The following is a 20,698-nucleotide window of genomic DNA, read 5'->3' as shown; positions in this document are numbered from 1 at the left end:
ACTGGTGGGTCGTGACCCAAAAGTGGGTCGCGGCCCCGTGTTCAGTGGGTCACCAGATGCCTTCCACTTTTCTAGTTTTGAGGCTCCTCATCCTACCTCTAGCGCAGCACCATCCATTCTTACACCCAGCAGCCATTCAAAATATGCTGCCCGGCGCTGAGTGTTGACTTGTCGAGGTGGGGTGGGCTGGGGGTATGGCTGCGAGGAAGTTCCACCCATACATGCATTGCTTACAGCTCCCTCGCATGTCCTGTAGAGGTGCCTGGACTGGAGCGACAAATGTGGGTCCTGAGGTTACACAGGTTGAGAACCACTGTTATAGAAGGATCAATAGCTTCCTGATGCCTACATTGCATATGTGTGTGTGTACTTTTGACCTGTGCATTGTGAGTTACAAACTACTGAGCTTTAAACTCTGCATTATATACTATTGGCCTCTGAACTCTGCACTGCATACTACTGACATCTGAACTCTGCACTGCATACTACTGACCTCTGAACTCTACATTACATACAACGGACCTCTGAACTTTGCATTACATACTATCAACCTCTGAACTCTGCGTTACATACTGCTGACCTCTGAACTCTGCATTACATAAAACGGACCTCTATACTTTGCGATACGTACTACTGACCTCTGATCCCTACATTACATACTACTGAACTCTGAAACCTATGTCACATACAGCTGACTTCTGAACTCTGCATTACATACGAATGACCTCTGAATTCTTTGTTATGTACTTTTGATTCCTGAATTCTGCTTTATTTACTACTAACCTTTGAACTGTGCGTTACATACTACTGATCTCCAAATTCTGTGTCCTAACCCCTCGCCCTTTGTGTTACCTATTCCTTACATTACATACACCTGACACCTATATTATGTACATTACATACTTCTGTTTCCTATACTTTGTATGTAGGCTCAGGTTTTAGCCCCTCCCACTGTTTTGCTACACATACTATCCCTACTGTGCAGGTCACCTCATTCATTTCATCTTGGTGACCAAGAAGGTGGCGAAAGGGTCCTGCCAGATAGGCTGTACTGGGCCCCATACTTTCTAATGGTGCCCTGGAATGGTGCCCTGGACAGGGCTGAGCTATGTGGCAGAGCTTTGTAAATCTCAAAAATACAAATACAAATCCAAACAGCCAGAGCCACAGCTCGCTCCTTTTGCGCCTGAGGCAAGAACAGAAAATTGTGCCCCCCAACAGACATGTGCGGTATGTGAGGTCATGTGCCCCGCCTCCAGAATGGTGGCGCGCTGGTGGGCAAATCCAAAATAGCATAAAAATGTGTTTTGTTTGACGGAACCTAATTAAAAATTCATGTCGTCCGAAACAAATGTTTAGTCTTTGCACATGTCTAATAATATGTGTGCATAAGTGGGTGTGTGTGGGGGGGGGGGGGTGCTGTTGGTTTTTTGTTTTTTACTGTTGGGGGGCTTCAGGGAAATATCACCACTGACATTTCCCTTTTGAAATAGAAAAAGACATTGAGGACACAGAGTCCTCTGCCCATACAGGTGGGGGGAAGCAGCAGGGATCCGAGGAGAAACTGGAGCCTGTGCCGCTCCTCTACTCCCTGCCGAGCCAGGGCTGTGTTGGCTCCCTGGTTCCCCTGTTGCTAATGGCACCCTGGCAACAGGGGCGAGGGGGCGCATGGTAGCTCCAGCACTGCAAACAGCTCCCACATATGTATTTAATCTGTGCATTTAGCTGTGAAGTTGTGAATTACCTAAAAATAAAATATTATATACTGTTTTCATACAACTAGCATATGTACCTGAATTGGTATTGATGTCTTCCTCTGTAGAAACTTGCACAAAATAGAAGAGGGAGGGGCAGCAATAGGAACCAATTAGACTGTACTGCATACACATGTGCTGTCAGGTAACTTGCTGACAGTAAGCTATCAGTGTATACTCATGAGACTGCAGGCAGGGATGTGACACCAGTATATTCCTTAATAGATAAATTGGTGTTACTTTTTTGTCTGTGCCGAGTGATATAAATGCTTTGGCAGATAACAAAATTCACAGATTTGCATTACTACTGTGTATTTAGCTATTTGCTTAGAGTTCCATTTTAATTGATTATTTTCACTATAGTTGTCTGTTAACAACACCTTATATGACCACAGACAGTGACTTGTCTATATTTGGGCCTCTTTTCATATTTTTAATAGCAGGAATGTGTAGAATGTTGAGTTCTCCTCAGTAGGAAGCTGTCTTCATACAAAGTTCCAGACCCTACTCTAGACAGCACTTGAAATCTCCTATTTATATGACATTCAGGAGAGACTTAAGACAAGTTGATGTTAACAACCCAAAATATTTGTTCTTAAAAATAGGCACATGGTCTCTCTTAGTGACCACTATTTTCTGTTATACAACATTTGTTCCAGGAGCAAAGATTATTGGTCAAAGATTTTCAAGGATGGTCACTAAAACACTGGTCTATATAATTCCTGCGTTTTATTATAAACTAAGTACAAGGGTTATATGTGAAATTACTACTTAATTTTTCTCAATACAAATTAAATTAATAATAAGACCTTTAAAATGTTCATATCAATGCATGTAAGACCTTAGTAATTTTCCATAAAGAAGAACACAGAGAAAAACATTTGTTAACCCTTTTCTTAACCCATGCAGCTGGGCTACCACCACACTGCAGGGGTTAAGTACTCTTTCTCGTCAAAAAAGGTGCAAAAACAACAACGTTGTTGTTTTCATTCTAATATAAGTACCTGGTGTCATCTCATACAGCCCATGCATAGAAAGTACTGGTTTTCCGGACCAGAACTACTACTGAGGGCTTTGGTAGATGCATGAAATAACAGGTCTATTCACTAAAGGGTTTGGAGAAGGCAAAAAGCTGATTTGGGAAAATTGTTCACTTCTCCTGTCTTCTACAAACTTTTCACTCTTTAGTTAATAGACCTAAACATGTCTAACCACACTTTATTCAAACAATCCACATCATACCAATCATCAGGGCCGCCGTCAAGGGGGTACGGCCGACACTCAAGTAAGGGGCCCGACAGCCTCAGGGGCCCGCGAACCTTACCTGGGTGATGGCCGTAGAGGTGACTGAAGGAGGCCGGGCCCCCGCAGCACCGGAGAAAGCAGGGGCCCGCACACTCCAGTGAGCCTTCGGTGTGTCCCCTGTGTCCACTGCACATTAGGTTTTTAAAGATGGCTGCCGCAAGTAGCGGTGGCCATCTTTAAACCTGGCAAGTGCCCACATCCCATTTAATATATTGCTGAAACGGCAATATATTAAATTAAAATGATTCCCTGGTGGTCAATCAGTATGATCTGCATCTCTTGCTGATGCAGACCATACTGATCGCTCCCTCGTGGGGCCTCTGCTAACATGCAGGGAGCTATTAGTATGGTCTTCACCAGCCAGAGTAGAGATCACACTGATTCTTTACTGAAGCCCAGGGATGCAGCCCCCCTTCCTGCAAAACAGGTAAGCAGGAGAGGGGGACATTTTTTAATGAACTATTATTAGTTGTGAGAGTGTGTTTTATTGTGTGTTTTTTTATGAGTGTGTGATATGTGTGTGATATGTGTGTGATATGTGTTTGATATATGTGTTTCATTACGTGTGTGTGGTTTTTTTTAACCATGATTGCTGTTTGGTGGTGTTTAATATTAAAGGAGAACTATGGGGTTAGGGCTTTTCCCCATAGTTCTCCGAAGGGTTACGGGAGGACACAAACTAGCATCCTCCCGTTACCCAAAGCTCAGTATATAGGGAGCTGCAGCTCGCGTTATACTGAGACGCCGCAGCTGAAACGGATCCCGACAATTATGTCTGGATCCGCCCAGCTTCGTGAGTGACAGCTGGCTCTGCCTATGGGGGCAGAGTCAGCTGTACCCGCCCCCTCCCCAATCCGTCGGCTCCCTGCAATGACAGGATCGAGAAGTGAGCGAACGCCGGTATGTGTTCGCTCACTTCCCGATCGACTGAGCCGATCTGTGACAGTTTCATTGTCACAGGTCGGCTCAGATTATGAGGCTGAGTGAAAAGCACTTACCTCATAGTTCTCCTTTAAGGAAAAATTACCGAAATTTAAAAAAAAAACAGTTTCCCCTATAATAAATTATAAAACATTTATTATTACCCAATTTTTTTGTAAAATATAAAAGGCGGGGTTACGTCGGTTAAAAAGACAGCAATCATGCTAAGCCTTAAAATTTTAGAGTGCAAGCTCCTCTGTACAGAGACTGATGTGATTGTGGGAGGACATTAGAGTGTAAGCTCCTCTGTACAGAGACTGATGTGACTGTGGGAGGACATTATAGTGTAAGCTCCTCTGTGCCGAGACTAATGTGACTGGCTCAGTGTAGCGGGAGTGCGGGGGCGGCGGTGCGAGTGGGGGGAGGTTCCAGGCCTAAAGTTGTGTAAGGGGCCCCGAAATTTCTGATGGCTGCCCTGCCAATCATTACACCAGCCACTGGCTGCTTTAGCTTAGACAGATTATCAAGCACAAATAAAATGTAGCCTCACACTTTATAAATGAGTCTTGTTTAAGATAAGCCCCTCCCCCTTGCCATGCCTTTGTCACAGATGTAGTTACACCATTTCTTCAACATAAGGAGAAGGTCAAATAATTTTGGTACTGCCTTTTATTGGTGGAGAGGCCAATGGCTTTGGCACCATGCCTGCACAGGAGGACCCTATACTTGTAGTAGTGACAAGGTAAGCATATATTTCACGGGGTTAACTTAGTGTTAGGGGTTAAGGTTAGAAGCTAGATTAAGGTTAGGGTCAAGGGGTTAGGAGTTAAATAGATAACATGGCTATGGTTAATTGTCAAGGTTAGGCTGAGGTTATAGGTTTGTTGTTAAGGTTTATGTTCTGAATTCACTTTAGAATTAAGTGTTAGTGAAAGTCTAAGTTTAAAGGATTAATCTAGAGATAGAGGTAGGTTTTATGTTTTTGGTGAAAGCAAGGTGAGTTGGGTAGCCTAAGGGTTAGTTTCAGGTAAGGAATGAGGGAGTATAAAACAGTTGTCAACCACTGGGCACATTCTTCTACAACTACTGCCGTAGCTGTGAGAAATGACGGCTGCCCACCTCAATACACATTCGGATCCCTGCCAGCATCCCACTCCTACCCTGCATAGCTCTTCCTCATTAGGTCCTCCACTGTTTGCATTATGATGTCACTTCAACAGCACCCCTTCCTCACCCATTCCCTCTTAGCTTTTAACGCACTTTTCTTGCACCGCGCAGCCACTCAACCCCCTCTCAGCCAGTTTCTAGCAAATAGTGCTTCCACAGCAAGTATCCAACACCCCCCACCCCCTCAGAGAAGGTCTCCCGCACACTTTTATCCCTCTTGGGGGTGGGGATGTGATGTTAATGATGTCTGGGCATCTCAATATGAATTATAACATCCCATTTTCTTCTCATTCAGCTTATTGAAATTCATCACTTCTAGATATAACTAAATCAGATCACCAATCAAACAGGTGTTCTGTTTAGGAGAGCCTTCAAAGTTTCAATTTACCCATCAAACGTGTGTCTGTTTAAGAGAGTCTGCAAAGTTTCAATTTACCCAAATTACCACAACTAGTTGTGTATTCAGACCTCCCTTTATGGCTGACATGAATTGCCCCAGGCCTAGCTGTTTATTGGTACTCATCATAAAACTTGAATGAAAAGTTAACAGCCAGCACACTTGAAAGATTCAGCTCATCTCTTGCAGATCACCTGGTCTTATAACAAATGAATGCCTGGTATCTCACACAGGCTAATAAACTTAACTTCCAATCTAACACAATATTCATAACTCCAGACTTGGGGGGTAATAAATCTAATTTCATAAAACACACTGATGTGTGGTTTATCTGGTGGTAAAATATGAAAATATAGACATATGTTTATTAATATAACATGGACAGGATGGGAGGGGCAGCGTAGAGCATCATAAATGCTCAGCCCTCCTTCATGATTCTCATAACTAGGCAAGGAGCCAGCTCAGTGACACCCCCTAGAGGGCCTACAAAAAATCTGTGCAGAAGGCAGTTAGAAAGCTCTTTTCATAAGAACAAAAGACGAGGCTTGTGTACTATTAAAGAAGAGCTCCCCTTTAACATCAAGAAGGAACCTTTGCAATCCTGGACAAAAGCCAGGACATGCTAAGTACTCTTATTTTTATCCACTGTGCTTTTACTGTTGTTGTATCTCTGTTTTGTAACATATTTTTCTGTATATTTGTCCTTCACCATTATTTTATTAAAAACAATATTTTCAAATTGTTAAGCTTATCACTACACTCTAAGTAAGAGGGAAGTGCTGCTGCACACCCACACACAGACACTCACACAGCAGGTATCCAGCACAGCCTTTCACTCCGACTTACAACAATATCCATCATATCTCCCCACCAACCATAAGCAGGTATCCAGCACATCTTTCAATCTTCTTCATCCCCTTCTCACATCATGCAGCCACCCCGGCATACCTCTCCCCAGCCACCCCAATCCCAGCATACCCCATCACCCTCAACTCAGTGCAGAGGGAGAGAGAGGAAAAACAAGGAAAAAGGAGAGGAGAGGGAGAGAGAAAGAATAAGACAGAACGAGAATGAGAAAAATAAACTTTTAAACAAACTTGTTTTAAATTTTTTGTCATTGTATCTTTTTAAATTACCGTAACTTATATTTTTGACTGATTCCTCTCCTTAATTATTTATACACATATTTTATCAAACTACCGGGCCCGGGTCTCATTAAGGTAGTGAACTACTGGCATAGAGGGACAGTTTTTTGTTGCACTCATTAATGGTGCCACACTTTACAGCACCATGGATTTCTCAGCACCAAAAAGCTAAAAAAATATACTGGCAAAAAATATATGAACTGTTGCTTCTCAGAAGAAGAAGAAGGATTACAATTCAAACATGGTCATTTGTCACAAAATGATCATTACGATCTTAACACTTGAGAGGTGTAAGATGGAATTTACTAATCTTTAGATCAAGGTTATGGAGAACTTCTAGTGAGAGCAAATATGTTCTGCTTCCTTATCCTCCAATACATATGCAGTTCCAGTGTCAGAGATTTGCAACTTCTACCTGATGCTTTTAACACAGATAATTACCAAAAAAATGAAGCTTTATTTCAGCAGATATAAATGTCTCTACACTGGAATGAAGCTTTGCAGACACACTAATACTTGGAATATACTGTATTTTTTCAGTCTACATCTTTGTTTTGCTAGATGTAGAGCTCTTTCAAGATCTCTGCACTGTACACACTGTTAAGGTTAAGCTTAACATAACCAAGCATAACCAGGCACAACCAGACACTTGGTCCAATGATCTGTGTGGACATTAAAAGCATACAGTGTCCTAGAGGTCAAGGATGCGTGACAATAAACAGACCTTCAATTCTGTCATTAATATTTATGTATAGTTATGGGCCAGGAGGCTTACTACTTTGGGTTATGTAATTGTCTTCCAGTTATACTCCTAAACAGTACTAAGAAGGCTAATAGTTCCAATCAACATCTATCACAAACTGCAAACTCATTAAAATGTTAAACTTTTTTGGCTTTTACATATTAATACTGTATATTTACCAAATAATAAAGACGATTTTGTCATGATTGGCATTAAAAATTAAACTGAGCCTCTTTTATCAAAGTCGCTAAAATAAAATCTGTATTGCCTACAGCATCCAATCCTTCAATAGACTTTCCTCATCATATTTCAGCTGTCATTTTTCAGTGGATGTTTTAATTTGGGTACAGTCAAGAAACACAGGTAATTGCTTTTTCAAAAACTTTGAAGAATATGACTCAAGGGATGTTATATAGCCATATTCAATTAAAAATAATCAGAATTCACTCTGTTGAAGTCAATATCAGAATAAGATAACTCCTGAATGGTTACGGGTTAACGCATTTAAGACTTAAAGTGATATTAAAGTCAAAAGGTTTCTAAGCTATTGCAAATGCTGATGAAATCACTTGAAGTAGATGCTGCTCCTTGATGTGTAAAAGTTTTTCTGCAGAATCATCTGGTCCCCTGAACATCGGATCTGATTTCCTTGCAGGGTCGTATGGAGCTAGTGTGCTAGTAAGCTGTGTGTGCCTCCACAAATACACATACACAGCAGGGCAAGCGACTCCACTGCTCGCTTCTGTCCACTCCATCATCCTCATTGCTTATATCCCCCTGCTCCCTTCTCCAAGCCAGTAGATGGACAATTGCTGGAGACTGCCATGTCACTTGTGATCTTGGACTAGACAGGAAGTTCAGGGAAGCCAAGCTGAGAGGGCTGGAGCCAGCTGTTAGAAAACATGATGACTGTAAGTGATTTGGCAACAATTTTAAGTAATACTTTGCTGGACAATGTATACTTTATGTGCAGTCAAACATGTGCAGTCATTATTGCTTTGCACAAAAATGTATTCACAGGCAAGGATATTGCTGCTACTAAGATTGCACCTAAATAAACCATTTATCAGATTATGAAGAACTTGAAGGACAGAGGTTCAATTGTTGTGAAGATCGCTTCAGGGTGCCCAAGAAAGTCCAGCAAGCCCCATGACTGTCTCCTAAAGTTGAGTCAGCTGTGGGATCGGGGCATCACCAATGCAGAACTTGCTCAGGAATGGCAGCAGGCAGCTGTAAGTGCATCTGCACGCACAGTGAGGCAAAGATTTTTGTAGGATGGCCTGGTGTCAAGAAGGGCAGCAAAGAAGCCACTTCTCTCCAGGAAAAACATCAGGCACACACTGATATTTTGCAAAAGGTACAGGGATTGGACTGCTGAGGACTGGGTTAAAGTCATTTTCTCTGATGAATCCACTTTTCCATTGTTTGGGGCATCCAGAAAATACCTTGTCCGGAGAAGAAAAGGTGAGCGCTACCATCATTCCTGTGTCATGCCAACAGTAAAGCGTCCTAAGACCATTCATGTGTGGGGTGCTTCTCAGTGCTCACTCACAATTTTGCAGCCATGAAATAAGAATAGTACAAAACATCCTCCAAGAACAACTTCTCCCAACCATTCAAGGACAGTTTGGTGATGAACAATGCCTTTTCCAGCATGATGGAGCACCTTGCCATAAGGCAAAAGTGATAACTAAGTGGCTTGGGGAACAAAACATCGAAATTTTGGGTCCATGACCAGGAAACTCCCCAGACCTTAATCCCAATGAGAACTTGTGGTCAATCCTCAAGAGGCGGGTGAACAAAAAACACCCACAAATTCTGACAAACTCCAAGCATTGATTATGCAAGAATGAGCTGCCATCAGTCGGAATGTGGCCCAGAAGTTGATTGACAGCATGCCAGGGTGGATTACAGAGGTCTTGAATAAGAAGGGTCAACACTGCAAATATTGACTCTTTGGATAAACTTAATGTTATTGTCAATAAAAGCCTTTGACACTTATGAAATGCTTGTGATTATACTTCAGTATTCCATAGTAACATCTGACAAGAAGATCTTAAAACACTGAAGCAGCAGACTGTGGAGATTAATATTTGTGTCATTCTGAAAACTTTTGGCCAGGACTGTATTTTATAGATGAATTGAAAAAAAATATTCACACGTTCAACAGTAAAAGTTGGCAACAGATGTTGACTGAACAGTATGCATCGTTGGTAGCTGCTCTAATGATTACAAACATTTTAAGATAACTTTAAGGCCTCATTCACACACAACGCAAGCAACATTGTATATTGCGTGTAAATATACGAGCATATATGCATATATGCGTGCACTATATGCAATCCCAGAATGCATCACTCACAATGGAATTTTTAATGTGCTGTACGCATTTACGTGCGTATACGTGCGTATATACGCGTATGTGCGCGTAAATACGCAGAAATACGCTGCCCGGATGCATCTCTGTTCACTACGCTACGCAAATATACAGCTCCATACGCGGCTATGTGTATGGACCCATTTATTTGCCTGTGTTGCATATGGTACAATACGCACGTACGCGTGTATATGCGCAGCAGTGTGAATGAGGCCAAAATGAACAATTTAAGATTGAACTTTGAATCCTCATTGTTTTTTAGTGTAAAGCAGAAACCCACTGAAGATGTGGTAATCAATTATATGAATCACACAGTTGATCCATGGCACTCTAGTGAGGTATAGATGGGACAACATCACTTTTTTATGATTTATGCACCTCACTCTATTCAACAATAGCAGTCAGCAAATCTCTTGCACATTTTAAAATGTATTAGACTATAATTGGTGAATGTTGCATTTGCAAATGTTAGCGTAAAAGCATAAGTGTATATTTTATCATGTTATGCCTAATGAAAATATTCAATTATCAGGTAGCATATTAAAGTTGAAAGACTTAATTTGTTTACTGCAACAGTTATACTTTAAACATCTTAAAAAGAAAAGTAATAAAAATGTATATATTTTTGCACACTTTATTTGTCATTTTCCAAAGAATGTCCCCTAAATTGGGCTTTATTATCTATTTACATATTAAAGTGTCATGCCAAAATGTTTTCATACAGAGTCCCCAATATTTTTTATGCATACAGGAAACAATACATGAATTCACATTCTGCTTTCCTTTGCTTCTTCCAAAGTGCTCATAGGTTAGCTCTTGATAAGCTTGATCTTCCACTCAGTTCAGTTGATAAAACTAAAGTTTCAAACACCCGATCTTAGGGCTTGTTCACACCAAATCCGGACCAGATCTGCATGAGTTTCTGCACATGCAGCGCAGTATGTTTTGCCGCATTTTTGCCACGTTCTAGGTCGTTTTCTTAGCCTAAAATGGCCTTTCAGTTTGTTCCAGGGGTGTTCCAGAGCAGAAAAAATAGGGCATACTGCAGTTTTTCCGCATGCTCTGGAACTGAACGCTGTGGTGTGAACTAGAGCCCAAAATAACATTGGATGCAGTTTTGAAGCGTTCTATAACTGCTCTGCTATGCTCTGCATCTGCTCCGCACTTGGTGTGAACAAGCCCTAAGCGGTTTGTATGTGACAATTACCATATGTGTGACCATCATTACTGCCATTCCTCTTATGTCTTTAAGTGGCCCTGGGGCCGTGGAACAAGTGTTAAAACATGACAATAAAGCTCAAGAAACATCAAAATAAAAATTGGCCCAATTTTGACCCTTATAACATTATGATTGGGTTTTGTTTTTTTTATCATCATTATGGAATATGGGTTATACGATCTCTTTGGAATCATTCAAGATGAGCTGCAGCACTTTATTAATAGCATTTGTGAGATGCTGCTATGACAAGGCTGAGAGTGCTATGGTGACATAGACAGTCACTACTATGGTCCTCAAGGATTATAGCAAAACAACTGCTTTCTGCTTGATGTTACAGATAGAGATACCTTGGAAATCATTTGCTGAAATCATTTTTACTTTCTGTGCCTTTGGGCAATGTCAGCTCTGGCTTTTTCACTGAGTAGAACCCGAAGTTACTGTAGTGGAGAGGGGAAGTAAGCAAGACGGTTCAACCAGCATGCAAATATGGGAAAAGAGGATAAGTTCAGTGTGGGTCTTTTGGTACTCTTCTTGGATAGCTTTAGAGTAGTTTATATGTACAAGTTTAGAAACAAATCATATATTTTTCTTAGAAATTCTTTAATGAGTTCCAGGTTGGACTAATATTCAACAGAAGTTGTATTTGCCACAACCTTCTATACAAACGCAAGCATGGTCAGATCCTGTAGGGTTTGCATATTACAGCATGCACTTTGGGTCTTTATATGTTTTTTTCCATCTTTTTATTCTATTATACTATTGTATTATCTCTCCTCAAGATCATTCTTTATACATATATGTTGAATATTAACATACTGAGCTCTCACCTTCACTGAACAGGTGGATTCCTATAAGTGACATGCTAAAACCCACGTTGTAAACTATTATTCTTCTTTATTTACCAATTGTTTGATCACATTCTTGAAAAAAAAAAACACAGATCCTCTAGAAGGCCTATTAATCATTTTTGGAACAAAATACTGTTTACCCCATTTTATTACAAAAGAGCAACTCAACAGTTTATTGGTCTCATAAAAGTAATTTATAAAATGTGTGAATTTGTGTAATTGTTGTACTGCCCTATTGGTTATATTTCTACTGTATGACTAGCATTTAACCACATATGAAGAAGCTCAAGGTAATTCAAAGTTGTTGTAACTTACAGTGAGTGATCAATATTAGACAAGCGAGAGTCTTTTTTAAGAGCATAGAACAATTGTAGTCAAACAATTTTAGCTCTCAGCAGTTAGTATAGCCCGACGAATGAAAAAAATACACCAAATTTACAAAGGTACGGAAATTCAGCAGGTTGTTGATAAGTCACTGTGTCTGTTTTTCATAAATGAATTAGGAAATAATATGTTGGAAAATGAAAGATATGTTAGTATTCTGGAATGTTCCATGTGAAGTGGTATGACTTGCTATTTTAAATAAATAAATTACTTGCAAAATAGTGAAGTAGACCCCATAGAGAACTGTTTAGCGTGCTAAAAATTATGTTTAACATTTAGATACATGGAAAGATAACATGCTGTTCTTAAAGTGTGAATAACAGTTTGTTGGAAAACAACTAACCTTTACATTTTACAAGGCTAAGAAGCAGGTATAAAACAACAGGCACTAAATATCAGTGTTTATGTCTTGTAGATGCCATCATGTAGAGTGTGTATGGCACTGATACAAAACAAGCCTGGCAGAGGCTTTTTTATGAAAATGCAAACTATTCAAAATAAAAGGTGCCAAGTCTTTACATTTTGTATTGGTGAGATTAGACTACTGTTCTACTGAATATTAACAATCAATGTTGGACTGCTTAAATACAATGATTTACCCTGTGTAGGCGTCTCTATTGGAGTCAAGTGATATCCCTTTGCTACACGAATCACAGACACCAAAGATAGCTGCTATTATGGATTTCTTTACTGATGTTGGCTCTTCTGACCTAAATAGCATATATATATATATTTCCAGACACCAATCCATGGCAGCATACATCGGGTATGGCTCCGCCCCCAGCCCAATCACAGGACCAGTTATACTATAAATTAAAGCCCGCCTCCCAAGGCCACCATTCTTTTTTTTGTCCTCACTGCTCAAGCCGGTTATACTAAGGATATGTTGGAGTTTTGTTTTTTTTGCCCTCACCTTGCCGGTTTCTTCTGGCCTGCCGCATAGGTTCAGCCTCTCCTGTTGCGAAGTTCCCTTTGTTCAGATGGTACCAAGATTACTCCCTCCCTAGAAGAACAAACATTCTTTTGAGGGTTCCTCTGGTTGGTTGTGTGCCCAAATGAAACACTGAGATCTTGAGGAATGCTGAATTAAGCTGACTTGCTTAGGCCATTACATGAATGGATATAACATTGTGAAGAAAAGGGACTTCGTGTGTGTGTGTATCACATCCACACAGGGACCAGCATTCCACTACAGCGCCATCTACAGCTCAAAAGACATTTCAGTACATTAGTATATGCTTTTGCATTTCCAACACTTCTGACCAACTTGCCAAGTAGGTCTCGGGTTGTGGGAGCTTACAAAAGTTTGAGCATTTACTGTTCAGAGTATATGCTCATGGGTCCTGTTAAGAGTTCAAGACGGACATGGTCAGGTTTTTCTTCTCTCACTACCATCAGGTTCCATGGTGCAATTCCAGCTTAATAGGTTTTGTCTCTCTTTCACCTTGCCATGATGGATATATTGATTGGATATATGGTGACTGGAAAACTAGAATGCAGCCCTCAAATCAGAAACTGGCTATTTCCATTGCAGTTGTCTCCTTCAAGATGTTTACTTTTCTGTAAGCTGAAGGCCTCTTTCATTTGGCACTGCTAGAAATGGAAGACAGCAATCCAGGTAAACCATCTGTCAGACTTCTGTTAAGGTGAAGTGTTAGGTTCAAACAAAACTAAAAACCTGGCAAATATACATCTTCCATAGGGCCTGCAAAATTGCAGCAAGCAAACGTTAACGCTTAATTGACCCCTCAGTTTAAATCAGCTAAATACATTCCAGGTGCATTAAAACAAAAGGTTTTCAATGTGTTTACAGTTTATTCAGAAAAGCTCATGCTCCCTGCTGGTTGGATAGCTCCAGCTCTGACTCAGGAGGGGGCATGTCGGACCGCTGTAAAAAGATCAATACTTCAACACAGAGAGTAAGGGCCCCCTTCTGCAGCATGCTGGCAGAGGACAGACGGCAGGGGACAGACTATTCTACTTAGGCTGTGGCTACTTTAGAAAGAAAATGAAGATATTGAGTATTTTTTGGTTTTGTGGCACCTGGAATGTATTTAGCTGTTTTAACGGAAGATTCTATTGGGCTTTAAGATTCTTCCCAACTGTATCTGGCGGTCTTTATATGCATATGTTTGTGATTGGAAATATACAGTACATTCAGAAAGTACACAATTTGAGGTATTATTTTAAAATTTACTTGAAAATAGTTTTCATTTATATTTGACTATGCTTGCTGCATATGAGCTTAATGATGATAAATAAAATATTGATTTATAGATTATTTCTTGATTGACTTTGTGCATTTCAGGCAGTAGAGTCAGCATCCCGGTAATATAAATGCTGCAGTACAATCAATCATGTTGTAAGTTGTTTTAAAGATGTCTTCTTTCCAGTCATCCTGAGCTGACCCATAGAGTTACAGTGAGGTAAGAGGAATAGTAGAACACTGTCGCTATAATGCTCTATTTACCAGGAAGTGCGGTATCTTAATACAATGTGGAAATATGGCCACACCTGGAGTTATATGTAATATGTAGTTTGTAAAAAATGAACAGACATTACATTAATTATTTACACTAAACTGAGCACATTTACATAGTAACCTTAGCTATAAAAAGACTATAAATAATTTTTAAATATTTATATCCTTGAGGCCAGAGCGAACTGGTCGAATATGATCTGTTTACTGCCACTGGTACAATATGGTCTGTGGCCTTGGATCAATCGACGACAACCACCACTGTTATGAATACTGTCAATTTATTAGGAAAAGTTTTTACCACGTATGTTATCACTCAAAAGGCACTGCATTCATTGTTGTTCTTTGCTGAGCCCACTTCTACAATGCAACCAATAAGATGTGCTCTTCATTGTATGTCGTGTCTGTATGGTCAGTGGGGCTGGAAAGCCTAATACCCTACATTTAGAAGCTTCCAGGAGGCATACCATACTAAGTCTTGTAATATGGCCATTTCTGGTCAATGATCGAGAAAACAAAGTAGGCAATTGCTACACTGGATGGTTGCTGTATTCCTGGATCAATTCTGCTGGTAAAAGCAAGTCCAGTACCTGTTGCAAATATTCACAGATACTGAAGGTATAATTGTGCTAGAAACAAGGTATACAGATTTAAAAATAAATGCATTTGTATTTCATTCAGAGGCATGGTGAGATAACATTTGGTGCAGATTTGTGCCCTAATTATGTTGCCAGCACCCGCACATGAGAGCAGACAGGATTAAGACGCATCAAAGGAACAGACAAACATTTGTAGCATCAATCCCTGTTCATCCTCAGATAGGTTTAATCAAATTATACTTCTTGATAAAAAATAATTCTACATATGTTCTCTATTAGACATCTAAAATTGGTGTGCTTTTATGGATCAATGTATATTACATATGTACAACACTGAGCTAACAGTTACATTTTGCTTAAGATAAAAGACACTATGCAGAAAAGAATTACTAAATAGCATAACATTCGCAAAAATATGGCTATGTAAGCATCGACTGTCAGTTAACTTATATCATTCTGACGCGACGTTGCATCACACAGAAAATGCCTGTGAATTTGTGCAGCAATGACACCTAAGTGGATTTTGTATTGTAAACCTGACATTACAAAGGTCAAAGATCACGCTAAAACAATTTGCAGGTATGACAACTGTTCCCTGGTTGAGAGTATACAATCCAGATTTCCAAGCAGCGTAAAACTGGGTCAGACAAAAGCTCAACTAATATTTCAAGATTCCAGCAATGCAGCAGATATAATTCACTGAATCACTGTGTGGATTAAACATCAGGTTCCTTTAATTGCCTTAACTCCGGCTTTTCCGTTCTGCTGGGCTTTAATACTTAAGCTGCTGTCGAGAACACCATGGTTTATTATGTATATTGTCTTGGTTTAGGTTGTACCAAAAACCGTTGCACCATATACTGATATTCTGTTATAGTCAATACAGATTCTGCCTTACAATTCATATTTCACATAAATAAATAAATAAATAAATAAATAACACAGTGTGTTTTATCAACATGCTTCTGATCAAGTAATACCTATAATATATCTATTTCAGGCCCCTCTGTGTTCATCATTACACCAGAGAACAATAGATGGCGAATGGTGTGGACTTACCTAGGCTGACTCTTAAGGTCTACATGATCAAAGGTCTGCTTGTGTACGTCGCATCCACTTCTTCTATACATCCTCTTGTCAGCCTCAGAAGCAGCCCAGTACGTCCAGTAAGTCCCACATTTCGTCTATCTTCTCCCAAAGTTCCCCATGGTAGTTGTCAAAAAAAAATAATATGTAATAAAAACCATAGGTAATGATGTCTTCTCCTTATAGCATCTTCAGAACGATCCAAGGAACCAATATCCCCTTCTCCATTTAGAGATTATATACAGCAGCAAGATCATGGTTGCTTTAATTCAATAGACCTCTAGAGATGAAAGCATCTTTCACTAGAAAAACAGAGGACAGTTTACCATAACCCTACAATAACTGACTGTTGCATTGCACACTGCCATAAGTGATAATTTCCCAGAGTAATCAGAAGATGCCTCTGCCTCCTGTGAAGGGTTACCTTTAGATGATGGCAGAGGATGCTGTTGTATGATGCTTGTATGTGTGTGTGTGTTTCAAGGAGCAGAAGCAGCAGTCAGTGAAATGCACGCACCTCCCTCCATCCTCTCCCTCCCACCCCATCTCTCCCTCTGTCAGCCTCTGTCTAACACCTTGCACACATATACATGCACCAAATGCAGATGCATGCTCAGAATCCTTTGCCAGTTTGTACCCTGATGTTTAAAATAGTTATTGTGAGCCAGGGTGCTGAATTTTCACCTTTTTGACCCTAATCTTTGTAGCTTTTGTTTAAAAGTAATCACAGGAAACTAACATAATCATTATTTGTATTGTATTTCAGCCCAAGATAATGCTTTCTAACGTTATAATAACAAAACAGATAGTGTCTGACTGTACTGGGTTTGCATGTAGTATATTGTTGGATCTGATTAAATCAGACAAAAAAGAAGTTAATGTTACCAAAGCATTAAGCTTCAGATTTTCCTAGCATGCTCTGGGACTGTCCTGTTGGTTATGGTTACTGTATAAATAGCAGCTGATTATGCATTTAAGGGAATTAAATATTGTGTGGTATCAGAACTTTTTGACACCCAGCATAAAATAAAAAGTGGATCTGTGTTTTCATTCATTTTAATTCATTTCATTTTAATCAAAATGAGCCCCTGGCATCAAATGGTTCTTTGCTTCTCTTATATTTTAAAGAGTTGATTAAAGTAGGGAATACATGGTTAGAATTTCGAACGAACAAAATCATTTTAAGAACCTTCGTTCGACTTCAGACTTCAACTGCAGAGATGAAAAAATTTGAAGGAGCATGTTGGAATATTTTTCTTGCTCCAACGAATTTCTAACAGTGGATGTAGTTTTTGGTCGGGAAACTCCATTCATTCCAAAATCAAATGCAAAGGAGAATCAAACAACATTTCGATCAACAATCGCCAAGTCCCTAATGGCATTATCGAATGTTCTGACAGGATTTTTTGATGAACTCATGAACTTTTGTTTGAAAATCTATGCATGTAAACCCTATTTTACTAAAGGCAAATACTTCACTTTGCAAGGGAATATGCACTTTGCAGGAAACTTTTCCCCATAGCTTATTGAATAAGGTGAAGCTCTGCTGACTTTCATTGTCCAATCATGTGTTGGCAAAAAATGTTTTATTTTTCCCTAAAAATTGATTGGATATTCTTTGCAAAGTGAAATGTCATTATATTCACCAAGCTAAGGGAAATTTCCCCTGCAAAGTTCAAATTCCCTTGCAAAGTGAACAGTCTATTTGCCTTTAGTAGATCAACTACTAAATATCTACAAGTTACACCTCCTGAAAAACACCATCTTGCTTATTGCAAGGGATGACAATACACAGGTCTGCTGCATAATATAGTGCAATGCCATTGTGATCCTGTTTCCAAAGAAAGCATTGAGATTTTCTGTTGTAAAGTAAACAGCTTTCTCAATTTACATTGTATACAATAGTTACTGAGTAAAAGATAAAAGCTTTAAAGTGACTGGGATGACACTTCTGTGTTACATCCAAACTGAATATAATTAGAGTTCAGAAGAAAGATTTCTGAAAGCTGCATGAAAACAGACTGAAAGAAGTTAAAGGATTGCTTTTTTTATGTGACATAGAAATTGTAATTACTAGCCTATCCTTCTGAAAATGTAAGTTGCCTGACCGACATGCTCATCCTCTGGTATTAATCCTTTGAGTCAATGACCTGGATCAAATATCTAGATAAGGGTTTTTGCCTTTTCTCTGACCCTTATCTGCATACTTGTTCCCAGTCAAGGATAACAGCATTTTTTTTCAGTAGGTGATTGACAATGATGGCCCCAGTATTTTTCTCACCATATTTACTTTCAAGTGTATATTTGCTGCAATATATACCCTGCATAAATGTATTCTGCAAGTACACATTTGGTGTTGTTGTTGTTGTTGTAAGGTTTAGGCAAAAAGAATGTGTGGAATAAATCCAGAACCACAGCAGGTATAAAGTGCAAATAGATTAGCAAACCTTCCTATCTTGGCCAAATAGTAGGGACTTCTGGCATGCCAAGCTTCTGCATTTGCTGACACTTAACCACTGGCTCCTACCTGTTTCAAATTTCTATTGGCTATGGTTTATTCTACCATCATACTGGTGGGCCAATAGGAATGGAATATGTGGGAGGGATTAGTGGCAAGCTCCGAAACTACCCATATACAGTATGTTGGAGCATTGCCTGTCAAAAGAACTGGAATTAAGTGAGGACTGGAAAGTTTGAGAGCCTGCTGTTAGTACCTCAAGGTGCCTGAACTTTACTCTGGCAGAAGTTTTGTTGTTTTTTCTCCATGGCGGAATCCCTTTAGTTAATGTTATATGTGGTTTCACCCATTTACTTGCAGCTGTGCCATATTTTCATAATAACATTTTCTAGTCTACTGCTTAGCTGTATATCTGCCAGTGCAATCAGCTTCCCCACTGAATGTCTGACTAAAGAAAAGACAACTATAAGCCAACCTGCAGAGTCTGTTCTGTATTTAGCCAAATATAGACCCAAAAACATACTGAGATAAGAGAAGAAAAAAGCACAATCATTGCAAAATTCTACTAAACAGGTACACAGTAATATATAAAGCATGCATATATGGCTTCCCAGGTATATATTGAATCAAAACTATATACAGAAAAATGTTTAAAAGGAAAGACTGACATGGCAACGTTGTTTTCTGAATTAAAGGTAGTAGGTGGTAGCCTCCATATTTGTTGTACAGGTAATACATTACACATGCCCACATCAACATAATACTCACCCAAAGTAGTGATACATTTGCTTTGAACTCCTATTTTTAGCCTTCATCATGAGAATTTTTGGGTCATAATTTAAAAAAAAAAAACGAAAACAAAATGACCATGTACACATTACTTGATATTATTTACATGTAGTGTCATTTATTCTAAGTTAAGTTTTCCTTTAAGTAGCGGTTTTTGGAACAGAATTTCTTACTTAGATTAACAATTATCAGGTTGTTGAAGGCTCTAGAGATAGGTCCCACACATAAGGCCCACCAGACACCCTGAAACCAATTCCATCTCAGGCATCTTGCGAATAAGAGCTGACAAATGCTTTTATCACCTGCTGAAAGTATACAAAAAATAGAGGTCAGTCTGAGCCCCCTGATTTCCCAGGAGGAGATCCAGGACCAGTCTGAGGACCAAGCTTATATATGTATTTTCCTTTAAATGTGCAATTTCTTTTAAGCCCCTTGGGAATCCTGTTACGTCTTTTGTTTACATTAAAGACTGCAGATCTTTCAGTGCACATCTGTTTTGTTAAATTAATGCTAGACAGTACAGTGCAATTAACCTCTCCAGGGTACAAATAGAGTCATTTATTTTCTGATACAATTACAGCAGTAAATTGGTTTGGCAAAACAAGTACACCTATTTATGTTAAAATGCTAATTAATATAAAAAAACACAAAAACCATGTTCAAATAGATATTCATTTTTTTTTAAAACCGATATTATCTTATGATTTGAGATTAACTTCAGGCAAACTAGTATTTTAGTTTTGAGGTTTTACTGACAAGTGTAGTCACATGTTGATACTCATTGAGACTCCACTGGCAATGCATCGACACAAGAATTCCCAGATCCCCTCAACTACTGCAACCAGTATATATCAAAAAATGTACCCCAGCACTGCAATTAAAATAACTCAAACTCAAACATGTTTTTAAAGTAGATATAAACCCAACCACTACAATCTCATAAAGGCTTTAACATGTTATATCACTTGAAAAGCCTATTTTTATTTGGCCACTTTGTGTTGTGAGTTGACCACACTTTGCCCCTATGT

The 20,698-nt window shown here is 39.3% G+C and overlaps 1 protein-coding gene across 1 annotated transcript in view; it reads right to left on the bottom strand.

The window, feature by feature from the left end:
• Positions 1 to 16,466, bottom strand: part of TRPC5 (transient receptor potential cation channel subfamily C member 5) — a 215,877-nt gene extending 199,411 nt beyond the window's left edge. The window contains exon 1 of the mRNA XM_018565630.1: positions 16,397 to 16,466. The gene's annotated coding sequence lies outside the window, so the exon portion shown is untranslated. The remainder of the gene's footprint in view (positions 1 to 16,396) is intronic.
• Positions 16,467 to 20,698: the final 4,232 nt, after the last annotated feature.

Source organism: Nanorana parkeri, unplaced genomic scaffold, assembly GCF_000935625.1.
Source record: "Nanorana parkeri isolate BGI_ZX_2015 unplaced genomic scaffold, ASM93562v1 scaffold868, whole genome shotgun sequence".
Classification (NCBI taxonomy): domain Eukaryota; kingdom Metazoa; phylum Chordata; class Amphibia; order Anura; family Dicroglossidae; genus Nanorana; species Nanorana parkeri.
Note: the sequence above shows the minus strand (reverse complement) of the source record. Positions and strands in the feature narration are given on the sequence as shown.